General features: G+C 50.6%; 1 protein-coding gene across 7 annotated transcripts in view; it reads left to right on the top strand.

Moving 5' to 3' along the window:
- Sema4d (semaphorin 4D) overlaps positions 1-14,554 on the top strand; it is a 109,888-nt gene that overhangs the window by 54,066 nt on the left and 41,268 nt on the right. For 4 of the 7 annotated variants that reach the window (XR_003834629.1, XM_021180322.2, XM_021180319.1 and 1 more), the window contains exon 3: positions 6,208-6,271. The exons of 2 other annotated variants lie outside the window; for them this stretch is intronic. The gene's annotated coding sequence lies outside the window, so the exon portion shown is untranslated. Of the gene's footprint in view, positions 1-814; positions 912-6,207; positions 6,272-14,554 lie in introns of those variants that run through there. One more of the 7 variants, XM_029468171.1, reaches the window with a different exon arrangement.

Raw genomic sequence — 14,554 nt, 5'->3', positions numbered from 1 at the left:
TGTAGACCAGGCTGGCCTCGAACTCAGAAATCCGCCTGCCTCTGCCTCCCGAGTGCTGGGATTAAAGGCGTGTGCCACCACGCCCGGCTTACACGTAGGCTTTCACGTGGGCTCTATGGATTGAATGTAAGTCCTCGGGTTTGGATGGCAAGCACTTAACCCGCTGAGCTACCTCCGAGAGCCCTGACTTTCTTTGCCTTTAAACACACGGATGCCTAACAAACAATCCTGACACCATGGGAGCCCCTGTAGTTCCAAGAATGGAGCCTCTTCATCTTGCACAGCTGCCCCTGGTCTGCATTATTTGGGGCCTTAAGCCTGTTACTTGCACTATTTTCTGCCTGTGGACAGGGGAGAAGACAGAATGGGACTGGTGGATACGTGTGAGGCGTCTTCTTTCACTAAGACACCTCACCACAGTCATCAGTGTGGAAAGACCTGGAGTGTTCCAGGCCTCTGGGGTGGGTGCTGAGCTCACTTGAGGACAAATTGTTGTCTTGAGGCAGAGATTATTTGCAGCCTGGATTATCATGGTGAAAGAATGTTCTAGAATCTTGGCTTTTCTAGGTGATGCGGATTCCTGGGAATTCTAAAGTTCGCTGCTCTAGGCTTGGCAGGAGGCAGATCTGAATGTCCAGTCAGCATTCTTTCCCTGTACTTGGGGATGAGTCCATCTCCTTCCTGTGGCCCCAAGAGATGCAGCAGTGGCCATATCCCTCTGCAGGTGCATTACTGTGTCTGGTGACAGTGACTCACCAGCTCTCCCTTGTTCCCTGTGACTGACCCACCATGCTTCACTATCTGAATCATCTAGGAATTGACACAGCACAGAACAGGAGGCCTCTCACCTACTCTGGCATGCCTGGCTGCTTGCAGGACCGTCCTGTTACGAGGCTCACCAGACTCAACAGGTACTCAGGGCTAAGGTCTTTAAGTCAACCCAGAGCTGTAGGACCTGGGTTTCCCTATCTAGGCTGTCAGGACCAGAGTGGCTCTCGTTAGCTGGTCAGTGAGGCTCCAGTTGCTCCTTCCCTGCTTGTAATGCGCAGAGCAATCTGATTTCTGGGATTCCCTTGGTCTAATGATAGTGAGTTCTCCCTGGATCCATTTCTATTGGAAGATGGGTTCTTGGGTCCCGCCCACTGCCTCAGCAACACAGCGAATGCTGTTCTGATAGGAGCCATCTTTATGTCTTTATGGATCATTTCCTGCCTCCAGTGACTTCAGGTATGTGTAACAGATGCGAGGGCCACTCCAGATCATGGACTCATCCAAAATGGTTTCCGGATGCTTGTGTCACGCTAGAGCAGTGGTTCTCAACCTGTGGGTCAGATACACTGTATAACAGATAGTTACAGTTATGAAGTAGCAAGGAAATCATTTTATGATTGGGTGGGGGGGGTGTGTCACCACAACATGAGGAACTGTATTAAAGAGTCACAGCATTAGGAAGGTTAAAGGAAGTCAGGAAAAAAAAAAAAGCTCCCGTGAGTTGAGAGACCGGGTAAAGTGAGTTTGGGAATAGTTTATAATTTATGGATAACAGCAAACCAGCCTCTGGAGTGTTCTTGTGTGTGTACTCCCAGGCACATGCATGTACAAGCCTGTGTGCCACAGCACTTGTGTCAGAGGACTTGATGACAGGCACTCATTCTTGCTGAGTCATCTTGATAGCCTGTTACATCTTGCCCGAGGGCCTTTTTGGTATTTGGAGACTGGAAGTTCATAGAGATTCTGGCTGGAAAAAGCAAACAAACAAACAAACCCATGGCAACAGTTGAACCATAACTGTCTTGGGTCAAATGAAACCCCGACACCCTCACAGCCATGTGTGAGGTAGCCGTTTCATCTCCTGGCTCACCCTCTGGTGTTCAGTCCACCCATCCACAGTGACTACATGCTGAGCGTCGATTAAAAACATTGGCTGCGAGCCGGGCGTGGTGGCGCACACCTTTAATCCCAGCACTCGGGAGGCAGAGGCAGGCGGATTTCTGAGTTCGAGGCCAACCTGGTCTACAAAGTGAGTGCCAGGACAGCCAGGGCTGTACAGAGAAACCCTGTCTCGAAAAACCAAAAAAAAAAAAACCAAAAAAAAAAAAACAAAACATTGGCTGCTTTGGTTCCACTGTGGTTAAGAAGCAGAGACACTGAGCAGGGCAGTGGTGGCGCACGCCTTTAATCCCAGCAGTCAGGAGGCAGAGGCAGGTGGATCTCTGGAGTTCGAGGCCAGCCTGATCTACAGACTGAGTTCTAGGTTAGCCAGGGCTCCACAGGGAAACCCTGTCTTGAAAAAAGCAAATTTAAAACAAAACAAAAGAAGCAGGGATACATTTTATCCTGAGGCCGAGGCAGGGAGAGCTTATGTTTAGGATTCAGAGGCCAGGCCTGGTGACACAGTAAAACCTAGCTGAAAGAGAGAAAGAGAGAGAGAGAGAGAGAGAGAGAGAAAGAGAGAGAGAGAAAGTGAGTTAACAGAACCTTAAGATGCAGTGAAGTTGCTAGGGTATGGTTTGGGGGTTTCTGGTGGAAGGCAGGGATCTGTTGATAGTCAGGGTGACCCACACACAGTGTGACAATTGACAGTTGGCAGTTAGACAGACTGGAAACCCTGATGAGGCAAACTAGGGGAGCTTGCTTACTGGGCCGTACATACGGAGAACAGGCAGCTCCTCCCATGGGTGTACCACATCCTCAGAAAGGAGTGAGGAGATAACCTCCCACTGACCTGGGCCCTGTCTGGCGAATCATGATTATGACCCTCATGCCTGGCCTTGTAATTTTGCTGTAAGTTTCTGAGGAGTTGCTATAGATGAAAGGAATCCGCTAGGGCAGCATTTTGTGGTCTGGGGACTTAGAAAACAAATCCTGGTTGGCCGAGGCCCTGCCCTCTCTGGCTTTGTGCGCTCATCCATCACCTATGCATGAACTGGGTTTGAGAGCTGCAGGGCAGAAGGATCCCCGGCCCACAGGCAGAGCTGCTGCCTTGCTCTTCTGGTCCCTTCCCTGTGGTGGCCTTCTGCTATATTCCACCATTCCAAGTGTCTTCCTGTGCTCTGTCCAACCCGTGCTTGCCACGGAGAGTGATAAATGTTCTGGAATTTAACATACGTGTCATCCAGGCCTGTGGTCATTGCAAGATTTAGTGGTTCAAAATCTTTGTTGCATATAGGGAAGAGCTGCTGAGCCAGGGGTGGGGGTGGGGTCTCATGTAGCCTAGGCTGGCCTTGACTCTGCTGTGGAGCTGATGATAACCTTGAACTCTGCCCTGCTTCCTTTAGACTCCACAGCTACAATTATGAGCCTGCAGCCATCACCAAAACCAGTTTTAAACAGTGTGGGTTTCTTATCTTAGACTTCTCGAAGGCTAGTCAGCCATTCCAGCCCCTGAGCTGCACACAGCCTGAGCCCCGACTGGACCCTTAAAATGCTCCAGGCTCGCTTAAAGCCCAGTGCAGCTATACTCTGCTCTTTTAGCCCGTGGCTGAGCCATCTCAGGGAAGCCTTTGTGACAGGCTACATTTTACCAGTAGCAAGATTGCCACCCAGTTAACACTCACCAGCTAGCTCTTCCTTGGGCGTCATGCCTGGGATTAAGTTCTTCACACAGATCAGCCTCAGAATCTCAGAGGTGAGCAGTGTTACTTCTCAGCTTCCCTTTTCTGAAGGAAGAAAATGACTCAGGGAGGCCCAGCAACTTCCTTAAGACCACCCAGCTTGGAGGCGCCAAACTTTGATCCAGTTATTGCTGGGAATATACCCTCCCACCCCCCACCCCCCACCCCTGTGCTGCTGTCCTAGAAGTAAGAGGCAGGGAGGCTTCTGGCTTCTGAAAATGGAAAGCTTGCTCTCTTCTTATGAGTGTCTTTCTTCCTTCTTCGAGCCACAGGAGGTGCTTTGTTAAGGAGAAGGCTAAGGTGGCATCTTAAACCCACACAGGAGGATTCCATGGGTAGGGTGATTGGGGTGGGAGACTAATTATAACTTGTGTGGTTTTTGTGTTGCGGAAGCAGGAAAAAAAAAAGTCTGAGTGAGGGGAAGCTACAAGCTGAAGACTCAGGGTCTGGGAGGCTGCTGCAGCCAAAAGCTGGTTGTGACTTGAATTTGGAGCTGGCTAGGGCCAGAGACTGGACAAGGACACTGGAGCCTTGGTGGGCAGGAAGTGGGTACAGACAGTGAGTCCAAGTGTCAGAGCCAGTCAGTGTCACAGGGACACAGAAACCCGGACCACACTGTCAGCCCTGGCTGGTCCTTCATTCAGGAAGTGACAAGCATGTGGAAGGGAATCTTTCCATATCATAATTCTAGGCCTTTGCTGTGTTCTCTGAGCCTTTCCAGTCCGTGTCAGTCCCTTCCTTTATCCCCCTAAGCTGTTTCCTATCCTAACCCCAGGAGAGCTGCTACCCCTGGGACAGGAGAGACCCTTGAGTGAGTCACCGTATATCATTTGCAGACTGCCATTGGAGATGGCATGCGATCCAGCACGCTAGGGGAGACTGGGCTCAGTCGGTGCTGCTCCGGAAGCTTCCCCCTCCAACACTCAGCCTCCAGCTGGCCACAGCCAAGGTTATCCCTCTGCCCCAGGCAGCGTGGGGTCAGTGGGCTCAGGGAGTCTGTTTGGAGGCCTCTGTCCCAGATGCTGATGGATACATACAAATGCCTGGCCCTACTCCACAGTGGGTACTTGTTTCTGTTTAGCTTTAAAACGACTGCAATCTGGACTGTGGTGGCGCATGCCTTTAATCCCAGCACTTGGGAGGCAGAGGCAGGCGGATTTCTGAGTTCGAGGCCAGCCTGGTCTACAGAGTGAGTTCCAGGACAGCTAGGGCTATACAGAGAAACCCAGCCTCAAAAAAACAAAAACAAAACAACAACAACAAAAAATTGATCGCAAGAGATAAGAGAGGGGCTGAGGTAGACCTTAGAGGAGGACTGCTGATCCGGTGTGAACCAGCCTCCGAGTTCTGTCTCAGAACTAACTACCTAAAATCAACCAAGACTCGGGCTGAGCACCCATTTAATTCTTATGACTATGTTGTCTGTGGGTTCTTGGTTTCCTTGGGAAGATGAAGGGGGCACAGATCTGAAATTAGGACTGATGAACTGGCTCGGCCAGCAAAAGGAGCTTGCTGCCCGTCTCAGTGACCTGAATTGGATCCCTGGGTCCCACAAGGTAGGAGAGAACCAGCTCCTACAAGTTACCCTTGGACTTCCACACGTGCTGTCACGTGAATGTGCCCACACATGGACATATGCAATAAATTAAGTCTTATTTAAGTTTTTAAACATCTGAAAGGAATAATACGACTTGGTTAGACTGGTTTCGTTTTTGAGGCTGGTTCTCATTGTAGTCCAGGCTGGTCTTGAATCCACTCTGCAGCCACAGATGATCTTGAATTCCCGATGGAGGGCTGGAATTACAGGCTCACACCACCGTGCCCAGTTTATGCGGTGCTGGGGATAGGTCCCAGGGCCTTTTGCATGCCAGGCAGGCTTTCTAACTGAGCCTAGTGATAAGTTTTCTAATGTATGGACTCTGCTCTCTGCGGTGGGGCAGTATGCGTAGACATGATCAAAAGTGGCTGTGGTGGCTGGGTGTGGTGACACACACCCATAATCTCCAGCACTGGGGAGACTGAGGCAGGAGGATATCGAGTTTGAAGCTCGTACGGACTACTTAGCCTGACCAAAATTGCTTTTATTTGTCTGTCTGTCTGTTTGTTTATATTTTAATGTGAATTGGTGTTTTGCCTGTATATAGGTCTCTGTGAGGTTGTCAGATCTTGAGCTAGAGATCTTGAGCCACCCTGTGGGTACTAGGAATTGAACTCAGGTCTTCTGGAAAAACAGCCAGTAGTATTAGCCAGTGCTCTAAACCCTCTCCAAGCCACCTCTCTGGCCTGATTTTTTTTTTTTTTTTTGAAGGAGAAGGAGAAGGAAAGAAAAGAGAAGTGGTTATTTGTGGTGCCTGTGGTGAGGTGAGCAAGCGCGCGCACCAGCTGACCCAGGCTTCCCCTTTGCTGGCTGCCCGGCACCTCACTTCTGGTGCAGTGAACAAGCCCCGCAGGAACTGGATAGAGAGGTCATCTGCTTGGGGCCCTAAGTTTAAGAAGGTGGCAGGAGTTTGTATTTAGTGCCTGTCTGAAAGCCAAGTGCCCCGTGAGGGTGGAGGACCCAGGGGCTTGACTCTTAGTCTCTCATTACTTTCAGAGATGTCTTCCTGAAGCTTCCATTCTAAAGGTGCCAGGAACAACCCCAGAGACTCACGGCACAGGTAAATCATTCCGTGTATGATTTCTATGTCCAGCTCGGCAAGCGATACCTTCTTGAAGCCTCCATTGGGTCTGGTGGACTGTCAGGTATCTTGTTCCTATATCTTCATTGGAGCCAAGGCTGTTGTCCCTCAGGGCGGCACCGGGCTTTAATGCTAGACAGTGAGGTTCCTAGATGGTCTTCCCTTCCCTGTCTCCATGTCCTCCAACTCCCATTCCTCCCAAGTGATGGCTGCTAATGGTATGATGGTTCTGTGTGCACTTCATGTGTGCTTGCTCTACTCTTTAGGGGTGTAGGAATAGCATGTGTCCATCATGTCCCTGTGTGTATGTGTGTGTGTCCCTGTGTGTTCATGGCTCTACATCTGTGTGATAAGTTGTCTATATGCCTGTGTGTCCTGCATCACCGTGCTTAACTGTGTGTGATTGTGTGTCCTGTGTCACTTGTGTCCCTGTGGGTGTGTGTCTGTATGATGACCAGCACTTCCTCTCATGAACTTGGTGTGGGCCATGCCAGCCGTACTACACCTTCCTGCAGTGAGGCGTGGCACTTGAGAGATGGCTCTCTACCCAGGATTTGGGATGCATTTTAATTGGACAAAGCTAAGAGAAGGAACCAGAATAGTGTATAAAACTCCTCTTCCCTCTGCTGCTTCTCACAGAGACAGCCTGCCAAGGCTGTGATAAAGGAGTAGGGCCCTATTGGGAGTGTGCGAGCCGGTTATACACGTTCAGTTTTCATGGCTATCTGGGTGCAGTCTGGGCAGGGGCCTTGTGTGAGTCCAGGCATGTGCATGCAATGGCTTACCTGTGGAGATTAAAGCATAACTTTCAGAGTTGGTTTTCTCTCTCCATCATGGGTACCAAGGATTGTGACCCAAGTCCTTAAGCTTGCAGAGTGGCCTGCGTCATCTCAGTAGCCAAGGCCTCATTATTCCTGAGGAAGTCTGCAGTTGGTGCTGAGGTTCTGAGTATCAGCTTGTTTCTCCTCCTCTTCCTCCTCCTCCTCCTCCTTCTCCTTCTTCTCCTCCTACTCCTCCTCTTCTTCCTTCTCCTCTTCCTCCTTCTCCTCCTCCTTCCCTTCTTTCTCTTTGACGGTCTGTCTTTGAGTTTTGTTGGTCTATCAGATGTTTCTCGGGTTCCTTAGATTTGAGGAATTTGAAAGTACAGGCAGTTTCGAGCACTCAGAGCCACACTAAATAGGAAGAGCCCAGCCGGGCAGTGGTGGCACATGCCTTTAATCCCAGCATTTGGGAGGTAGAGGCAAGCAGATTTCTGAGTTTGAGGCCAGCCTGGTCTACAGAGTAAATTTCAGGACAGCCAGGGCTACACAGAGAAACCCTGTCTCGAAAAACCAAAAAAAAAAAAAAGAAAAGAAAAAAGCCCTGTCCGTCTGAATTGTAGCCCCTCTCCCTCCCACCCCCCAGAGAGTCTCTGTGTGGATCAACTCTTGCTCTCCATGGTGTGGGCCATAGCTCCCATGCTCTATACCTTCCTTCCAGTGCTGTGGAGGGATGTGACAGGTACAAGAAGGCCCAGGCCCACCCACCCTGGTTGTTGACTGGGTGCACCTGCTGGCCTGCTCTCACTAGGGAGTCAGTGGCAAAATCTGTGGAGAGTCCTTGTTCTCACAGTTCTTAGAGCTGAGTCCCAAAACCACCAGGGAGCCATGGAGTGTCTCTGGCTTATTTCTATTGTGCCTTCCCCCCTTGTCCTCCAAGGGCACCAGCATGGCACTGACTGTTAGAGACTTGGGATTTTATGTGGTGTTTGATTTTAAATTTCTTTAGAGGAGTTAGGCACCACCCACCCACAGAGCCAATTGTGCAGCTAGGAAACATTTTATAATAAAGGAACATTAAGAATTCAAATGAGATGCACTGTAGCTTCTGTAACGGAAATTTACTTATTCTCTTGGGCACTAAAGCACCACTGTCAGTGACCTCCTGGGTAAGCTTGTCTCCTAGTGTATACCGTATTGGCTTCCTGGACTGGGTTTCGATATTAATTGGCTCTCTGGTTAGAAGCAGTAGAGCTGTCTCTGTTCTGCAGGTCGAAGCTTAGGGCTGAGCCACGCAGGTTCGGTGTCGGGAAGGCCCCCTTCTTGGCTGTCTGTGGTGCTTTTATTGTGTCCCATTTGGTGAGGAGGGAAAGGGAGACAGTTCTGTGGAGCATCCTTAAGAGCCTTCGTGACCTCGTGACCTTGAAGAGGCCCCACCCACCTCCTATCACCATCATTCCGGGGCTCAGGACTCCACACAGAAATTTAGAGTGTCCTAGTAATTCTCATGGTAGCAACTGAAGGTTATTTACCCAGGGCCAGAGGGCTATCATCTTACCCCTGGCCAGCCGCTCTCAGTACAGGTCTGCACAGCCCCCGGGATCCAGGACTAATACCCAGGGTCCCGGAGGAGAGTAAGAACCAGTTGGGGGCCTGTGGGGCCAGAGGAGGAGAGAATGACTCACAGGTCGCAAACCCATACGAAGAGATGGTGTTGTCAGGATTTAAGCAACATCATACCAATGACATGCCTTTGCCCAGGTCTCTGCAGCTGGCCGGCCACTGGTCCTCCACGGAACCCTGCTTCAGGTCCGGCTCTCCCTGCCTCCTTAGCACACACCCTGTTTCCATTGCTGTTCCATTGGCACCATGGCAATCACTCTCGGTGCCTGGCCACCCAGCATGACACCTACCCAACCTACCCAGGTTTAGGGCATGAGCTAACTGAGCTAAGGCCATCTGAGGCTTACCTGCCCCTATGAGGTAGCTTGAGATTGAATGCTGACCTAGATGGAGATGCCCAGCTGCTCCTGCTAGCTAGCTGGGCTTTGCCAATGTAACAACAATAGAGTACGTCCCTGCCAACTGGAAACCTTGGCTCTGGGGATACTCTCTGAGGCCTGGGAACACCAGAGCTGGGACAACAGCTTTGTGTCAGGCAGCCACTCCAGAGCTCCTGGACCCCTCCTGGGACTCTCCAGGGACAGGTCCTCTGGAATTCCGCAGTCAGGCTGGTGACAGTATTACCTGGGCCAGCATCGTAGAGGTGGGATATCTGGCTAGTAGCTGGCAGGGTGAGGTTGGAAGGCCACACCCGGCTGGGAGGGAAGGTATGGCTGCACTGTTTTCTGGAACCAACCACCACTGTTTTCAGCCACCAGAGTTTCACCTCCTGTCTGAGCAAACGAGCAGCTAGGAACAGACAGAGCAGGCTCCCGTGGCCTGTGTCTTCAGGGGTGTGGAGTCCGGGGAACAATCTGCCTTACCACAACCACTCAAGACCCCCAGGTTGTGTTTGCTGTGGTGCTCAGGACGGTGCCTGAAAGTCCATCTTGTCCCCACAGGAGCACCTAATGGTACCCCCTTTGTGATCTGTCCCCATTATTAGATCCCAGTGAGGAACCGTAAGTCTAAGACACAGTATGTGTACACACACACACACACACACACACACACACACAGAGGTGCATACCTAAGTGCACATCTGCAGATGTACTCACAAACATGTAGTCATGCATGTTTACACACACCTGCAGATACATAGGTATGTGTGCACATGTGTATGCATGCACTTACATTGTTAGATGTCATGTTACATGTCACATGCATGTTATATATACACAGAGATAACATTTAACTTGGCACTTGTATGTGTGCCCATGTACATATACATACAGACATGGCATCTGTGCACACACATGTGCATGGGTGTGAGCACAGGTAAATACATCTCAACCAGCAACACATGTCGCTGGTTGACATGCTGACACAGATGTACACGGGTTCATGTGCGCAATGTGTGTGCATTCTCAGGCCAGAGCAAGGTGCTTACAGCTTAGTGACCATGCCCTGGCTGGAGTTGGTCCTGTCTCCAGTTGCAGCCCCTGCTGAGATTTACAGGGTTTGCTGGAGGCATCTGACAGCCCAGGCAGACTGCAGGGTGGGTGGAGGGGCTGCAGCTCTTTCTCCTGGGTTTAGAGTAGGTGATCATCCCTCTTAGTGTAGTAATGGAGCCTTCATGACCCTGTCTGTAATGGGATGTCAGGCCCTCTTCTGGAGAGCCTCAGTTGTCGCGGGGGAGATCTCAGCTTTCCCTGGGGGAAGGGCGTTGTATCTCTTTGTTTAAATTTAAACACCGAGAGCAAGGTCCTGAACTTGGCATTCGAGGATGGAGCCGTTCCTGGAAGGCACTGTGGCAGCCTGTCTGTGTGGGTGTGGCAGGCACATTGTTTCAAGTGAGTTTTAAATTACACCAAACAGTGAGTAGTGTAGAGAAAAGAAGAAAAGTCAAGCCCAACAGCCTTCCTCCCCACTTCCTCTACTTCTCTGCTCCCTCCCCTTCCCTCCTTCTGTTCTCAGGGGTTTCTTTTTAAAGAGCAGCAGGGTGTTGGCAAGGCTTTTGCCCTCTAGTGTCTGCCCATGGAATAACTGTGCTCTGTATTGTGGGGTTAGGTCTACAGGGCAGGAGCCTGCAGCTGTAGTGAGCACAGCCTGTCTGAACTTGCTCTGTGCTTCTGTTAAGGCAGCCCAGGGCCCCAGTGAACCCCACAGTTCCTACTTTTGGTCGAGACTGGCAGAGGAGTTTGCTGGCTGCCACTGAAGGCCAGAAGGTGGCATTGAATTCCCCTGGAACTGGAGTCCCAAATGGTTGTGAGCTCTTGTGTGGGTGCTGTGAGTGGAAGCCAGGTTTTCTCAATCTACAAGAGCAACAACTGCTCTTGACCTCTGAGCCATCTCTCCAGCCCCCACCAATGCGTTTTATACAGGTGACATCCAAGGGCAGCCCCAGCCAGACCACCCTGGGGTGGTGAAGAGTTTTGGTTATTTCAGCCACTTTAAAAAAAAGTTTCCCTTAAAATTTGTTTTAGTCTTGTGTCCTGACTTTTTCACTCCAGGCACAAGCTGAGGCTCTTGCTCTCTGCCCCTTGTCATGCACCTCCACCCCTCCCCCACCCTACTAATAAATGTATTCCCCACCCCCATCCCCTTTGGTGACTGAGGCTGCACTGTGGGCCCTGGTAGCACATTCTGATTATATTTCCACTAAGGACCATTCTCTCTTCCCCTGGGGTTCTAATTGCTCCATTTTGAGTGTGTTTGGTAATTCATTCTTAGCTGTTGGTGCAGCATCTTAGCCACATTATCAGGCCCCAGCCTCTGAGACTTTCCACTTTGCAGCTGATAGAATGAAAAAAACCCTTATTATTCTATGTTCACAGAATGGCTGTTAGACCTCCAGACATCTAGTCTTGAGTTTCAGATAGCAGCATTAAGACGAGCTTAGGGGTCCAAATGCTGGTGTTTTTTATTATTGCTGTTAGCCTGTTTCATGGAATTGTTTCTAGTGCTTTCCACTTAGATTTCTTTGACTAGAAGCAGGGTAACTTACAAAGGTGTTGAACTGGGCGTTCTGCCCACTGATGAGAGCTCAGGATCCCTTTACTTAGAAGGAAGCAGGAGGAGGCCAGGCTGGGTGGGAGGAGATTGGAGGGGAGGGGAGAGCTGCTGAGCGTGGGTGGGGAGGGGTAGTCGGATGAGGAAGGAGGTGCATCCAAGACAAGTTTGCAGATTGGGTGTCCTTACTAGCCATGGACCCAGCCAGTGAGTGGGGCTTCTAGTGGCCAGTGCCTTCCTTGTTCTCCCGTCCACGTGGTTGACTAAGGTGAGGGGAGCTGAAGGAGTAAGTTTTCATCCTGGGGATACATGTGTCTTGTGACACTCTCACAGCTCTGAGAAGGAAGACGTTAGGTTTCTAAAATCCTGTCCTGATGCTTGTGAACTTTAGGGGCAGCGCTTCTGCACCCTGCCTGGCATGTCCTTTCACGTGCCCGCTTCTGCACCCTGCCCGGCATGTCCTTTCACGTGCTTCTCAGCCAGATGGGTCTCACTCCTTGTGGTGTCGATGAACCACCTCCCGTCCTTCCGTGCTCTGGTGGGTCATCCTAATTAGCGGCTTGCGTGTCCGTCAGCTCACAGGTTCAGGGCACCATGTTGGGTCTGGTGTTGGGCAAAGCCCTTCTGGTCTGTTAGCCCCTGGTTCTGGACTCTCTTTCTTGGTATCTTGCTTGGCCCCACCCCACTTCTTTTCTAGGACTTAATTAGCTTGTTGTTAATCAATTTTTGTTAATTAACAAAATAATTAAATCCTGAGCCAGGACCTCACTGTGGCACCACGGTAGGACTGGGACTCAGTGTCTAGACTGGAACCTGCCTGCCCCCCCCCCCAAGTGTTGAGATTAAAGGCGTGTACTCTTACATCTGGTACACCTGTTTGTTTATTTGTCAGTTTGAGGCTTGGCCTCACTCTAGCCCTGGCTGGCCTGGGTCTACCTACAGACTAAACTAGCAGTGAACTCACAGAGCTCCCTCTGACTTACGGTTAAAGGCCTGTGCTACCACCTATTAATTTTGGAATCTGTTTTGTATCTTTAAATTTTATTTCAGACAGGGTCTTCTGTAGCCCAGACTGACCTCAAACTCCATAGCTAAGGATAGCCCTGAACTTCTTTTTTCTTCTGCCTTCACCTGGTGGTGCATTGACATTCTAGGTTTATGAAGGGCTGGGGATTGAACTTTGGGGCTTTGTACATGTGAAGCAAACATTCTACCAATAAAGATAAATACTCGGCCCTGAAGGAATGTTTTCTTATAAAAAATGTTCAAGCAGGAATGTGACCTGCATGACCTTGGCTGGCGACCCTGGCAGGCGTTCAGCCTTCTCTGTTCACACCAACATCTGCTTCCATCAGGGGGATGTGAAGAGGAAAGAAATATCCATGTCCCATGCTACCTGACCCTCACAGCTGGAACAAATCAGAGGGCCTCCTGCGTGTCACAGCTCCCTTGTTCTGGTCATCTCCAGTTTCTGCAACACTCAGGGTCTTCTGGGCTTAGACCAGTGCCACCTGTGCCTCTGCACCCAGAGGGTGCTTGAGGTCAGAGTGGCGTTGCTGTCCTGGCTGTCCTTAGCTGTGAATGCTCAGTATTGGAGGGAGTTGGTGACCATGGCTTTAAGAGGATTCCTATGGCTTGGACCCTAGCAACCCACAGCCCCCTTCCTCAGTTTGGCAGGAGAATGGGCTCTTATGCGGCAGGGCGCAGCACTGTGAACTTGCTCAGCAAAACACAGAGTTCATAATTGTCGGACTCAGCATTGTCTGTTTCCCAGTCACTGCCTCAGTTCTTGGCTTCCTGCTTTCTGGTTGGATCAGGGTAGGAGTCACCCCTTGTGCTTGGCTGCTGTGAATTTCTAGGGTAGGACAGGGGTCGGTCTGGCTCCTATTCTGTAGAACCACTGCCTATAACTGGAGTCACCTTTTTGCATGTCACCTGTATCTCCTTTTGAGCTGTAGCGATAGTTAAGGAAAATGGTGAGCTGAACTGGCCTAGAATATCCCACTCCTTGGAGGAAGGAGGGTTCGGGCTATCTTTAGGAAGCTTTCTAAATCCACTGGGATAGAAACCAGACAGTCTGTCCTTTAGTACCGGACAAGCTAAGGGACTGAATAGAGATGCTGGAAGAGCCAGCCCTGCCCTCTGTGGGAGGAAGGGTGGGGCAGGGGAGGCCTGGCAGGTGGGTAGATGCTGTGCCAGCATTGGACTCACATCTGGAGACTGTTGTGCTCCGTCAGCTCCTAGTAACCACACCCAAAGGTGAGGTGGATCTGTGTATCAGGGCAGCTGGTGAGTGACTCAGCGCTGAGCTCTGCATCCTGGGATCCTGCTGTGTGCTGGGCCTCAGGCTTGGCTAGGGCAGGTGAGGACAGGGACAGAGGCTCAAGGGGCCCGTGGCCACAAGTCCATCAAACAGCAAAGCCTGGTCTTCTGTTTCTTGTTTGTGGACAAATCAGAGTTAATTGCTAGTGTTTCCATGGTAATTAACGGCTTCCTGGTGAGGCAGGAAGAGCTCGGGTTGCCTCCTGGGCTAGCTGTGACTTTTGATGTGGCCCGATACTCCTGCAGAATGGGGCCCTGAGGCTATGTCTTCATGGGTATGGAGGTTAGTGTGTGCTTACATACTGTATGTATGTATGTGAGCACATGCGTGCATTTTCGTGTACATCTGTGTATGGCTATGTGCATTCTGTGTGTCTACCCATGCATGTGCACCCTTACATGTATTCCCAGGGGAGCGCCCTGTAACCGCAAACCTCTGATGTCTGGTAATATTCCTGGGTTAGCATGTCAGAAGTTGGGAAGTGAGCCCTCCAGGGAAACTGAGACCCTTACTGTTCCTTTCATTTGTGGCATGTCACCAAGCACCTGGCTGTCCCTCTATTTCCAC

This window comes from Mus caroli, chromosome 13, assembly GCF_900094665.2.
Source record: "Mus caroli chromosome 13, CAROLI_EIJ_v1.1, whole genome shotgun sequence".
In the NCBI taxonomy this organism is placed as follows: Eukaryota; Metazoa; Chordata; class Mammalia; order Rodentia; family Muridae; genus Mus; species Mus caroli.
This window is presented reverse-complemented; position numbering and strand designations above follow the sequence as displayed.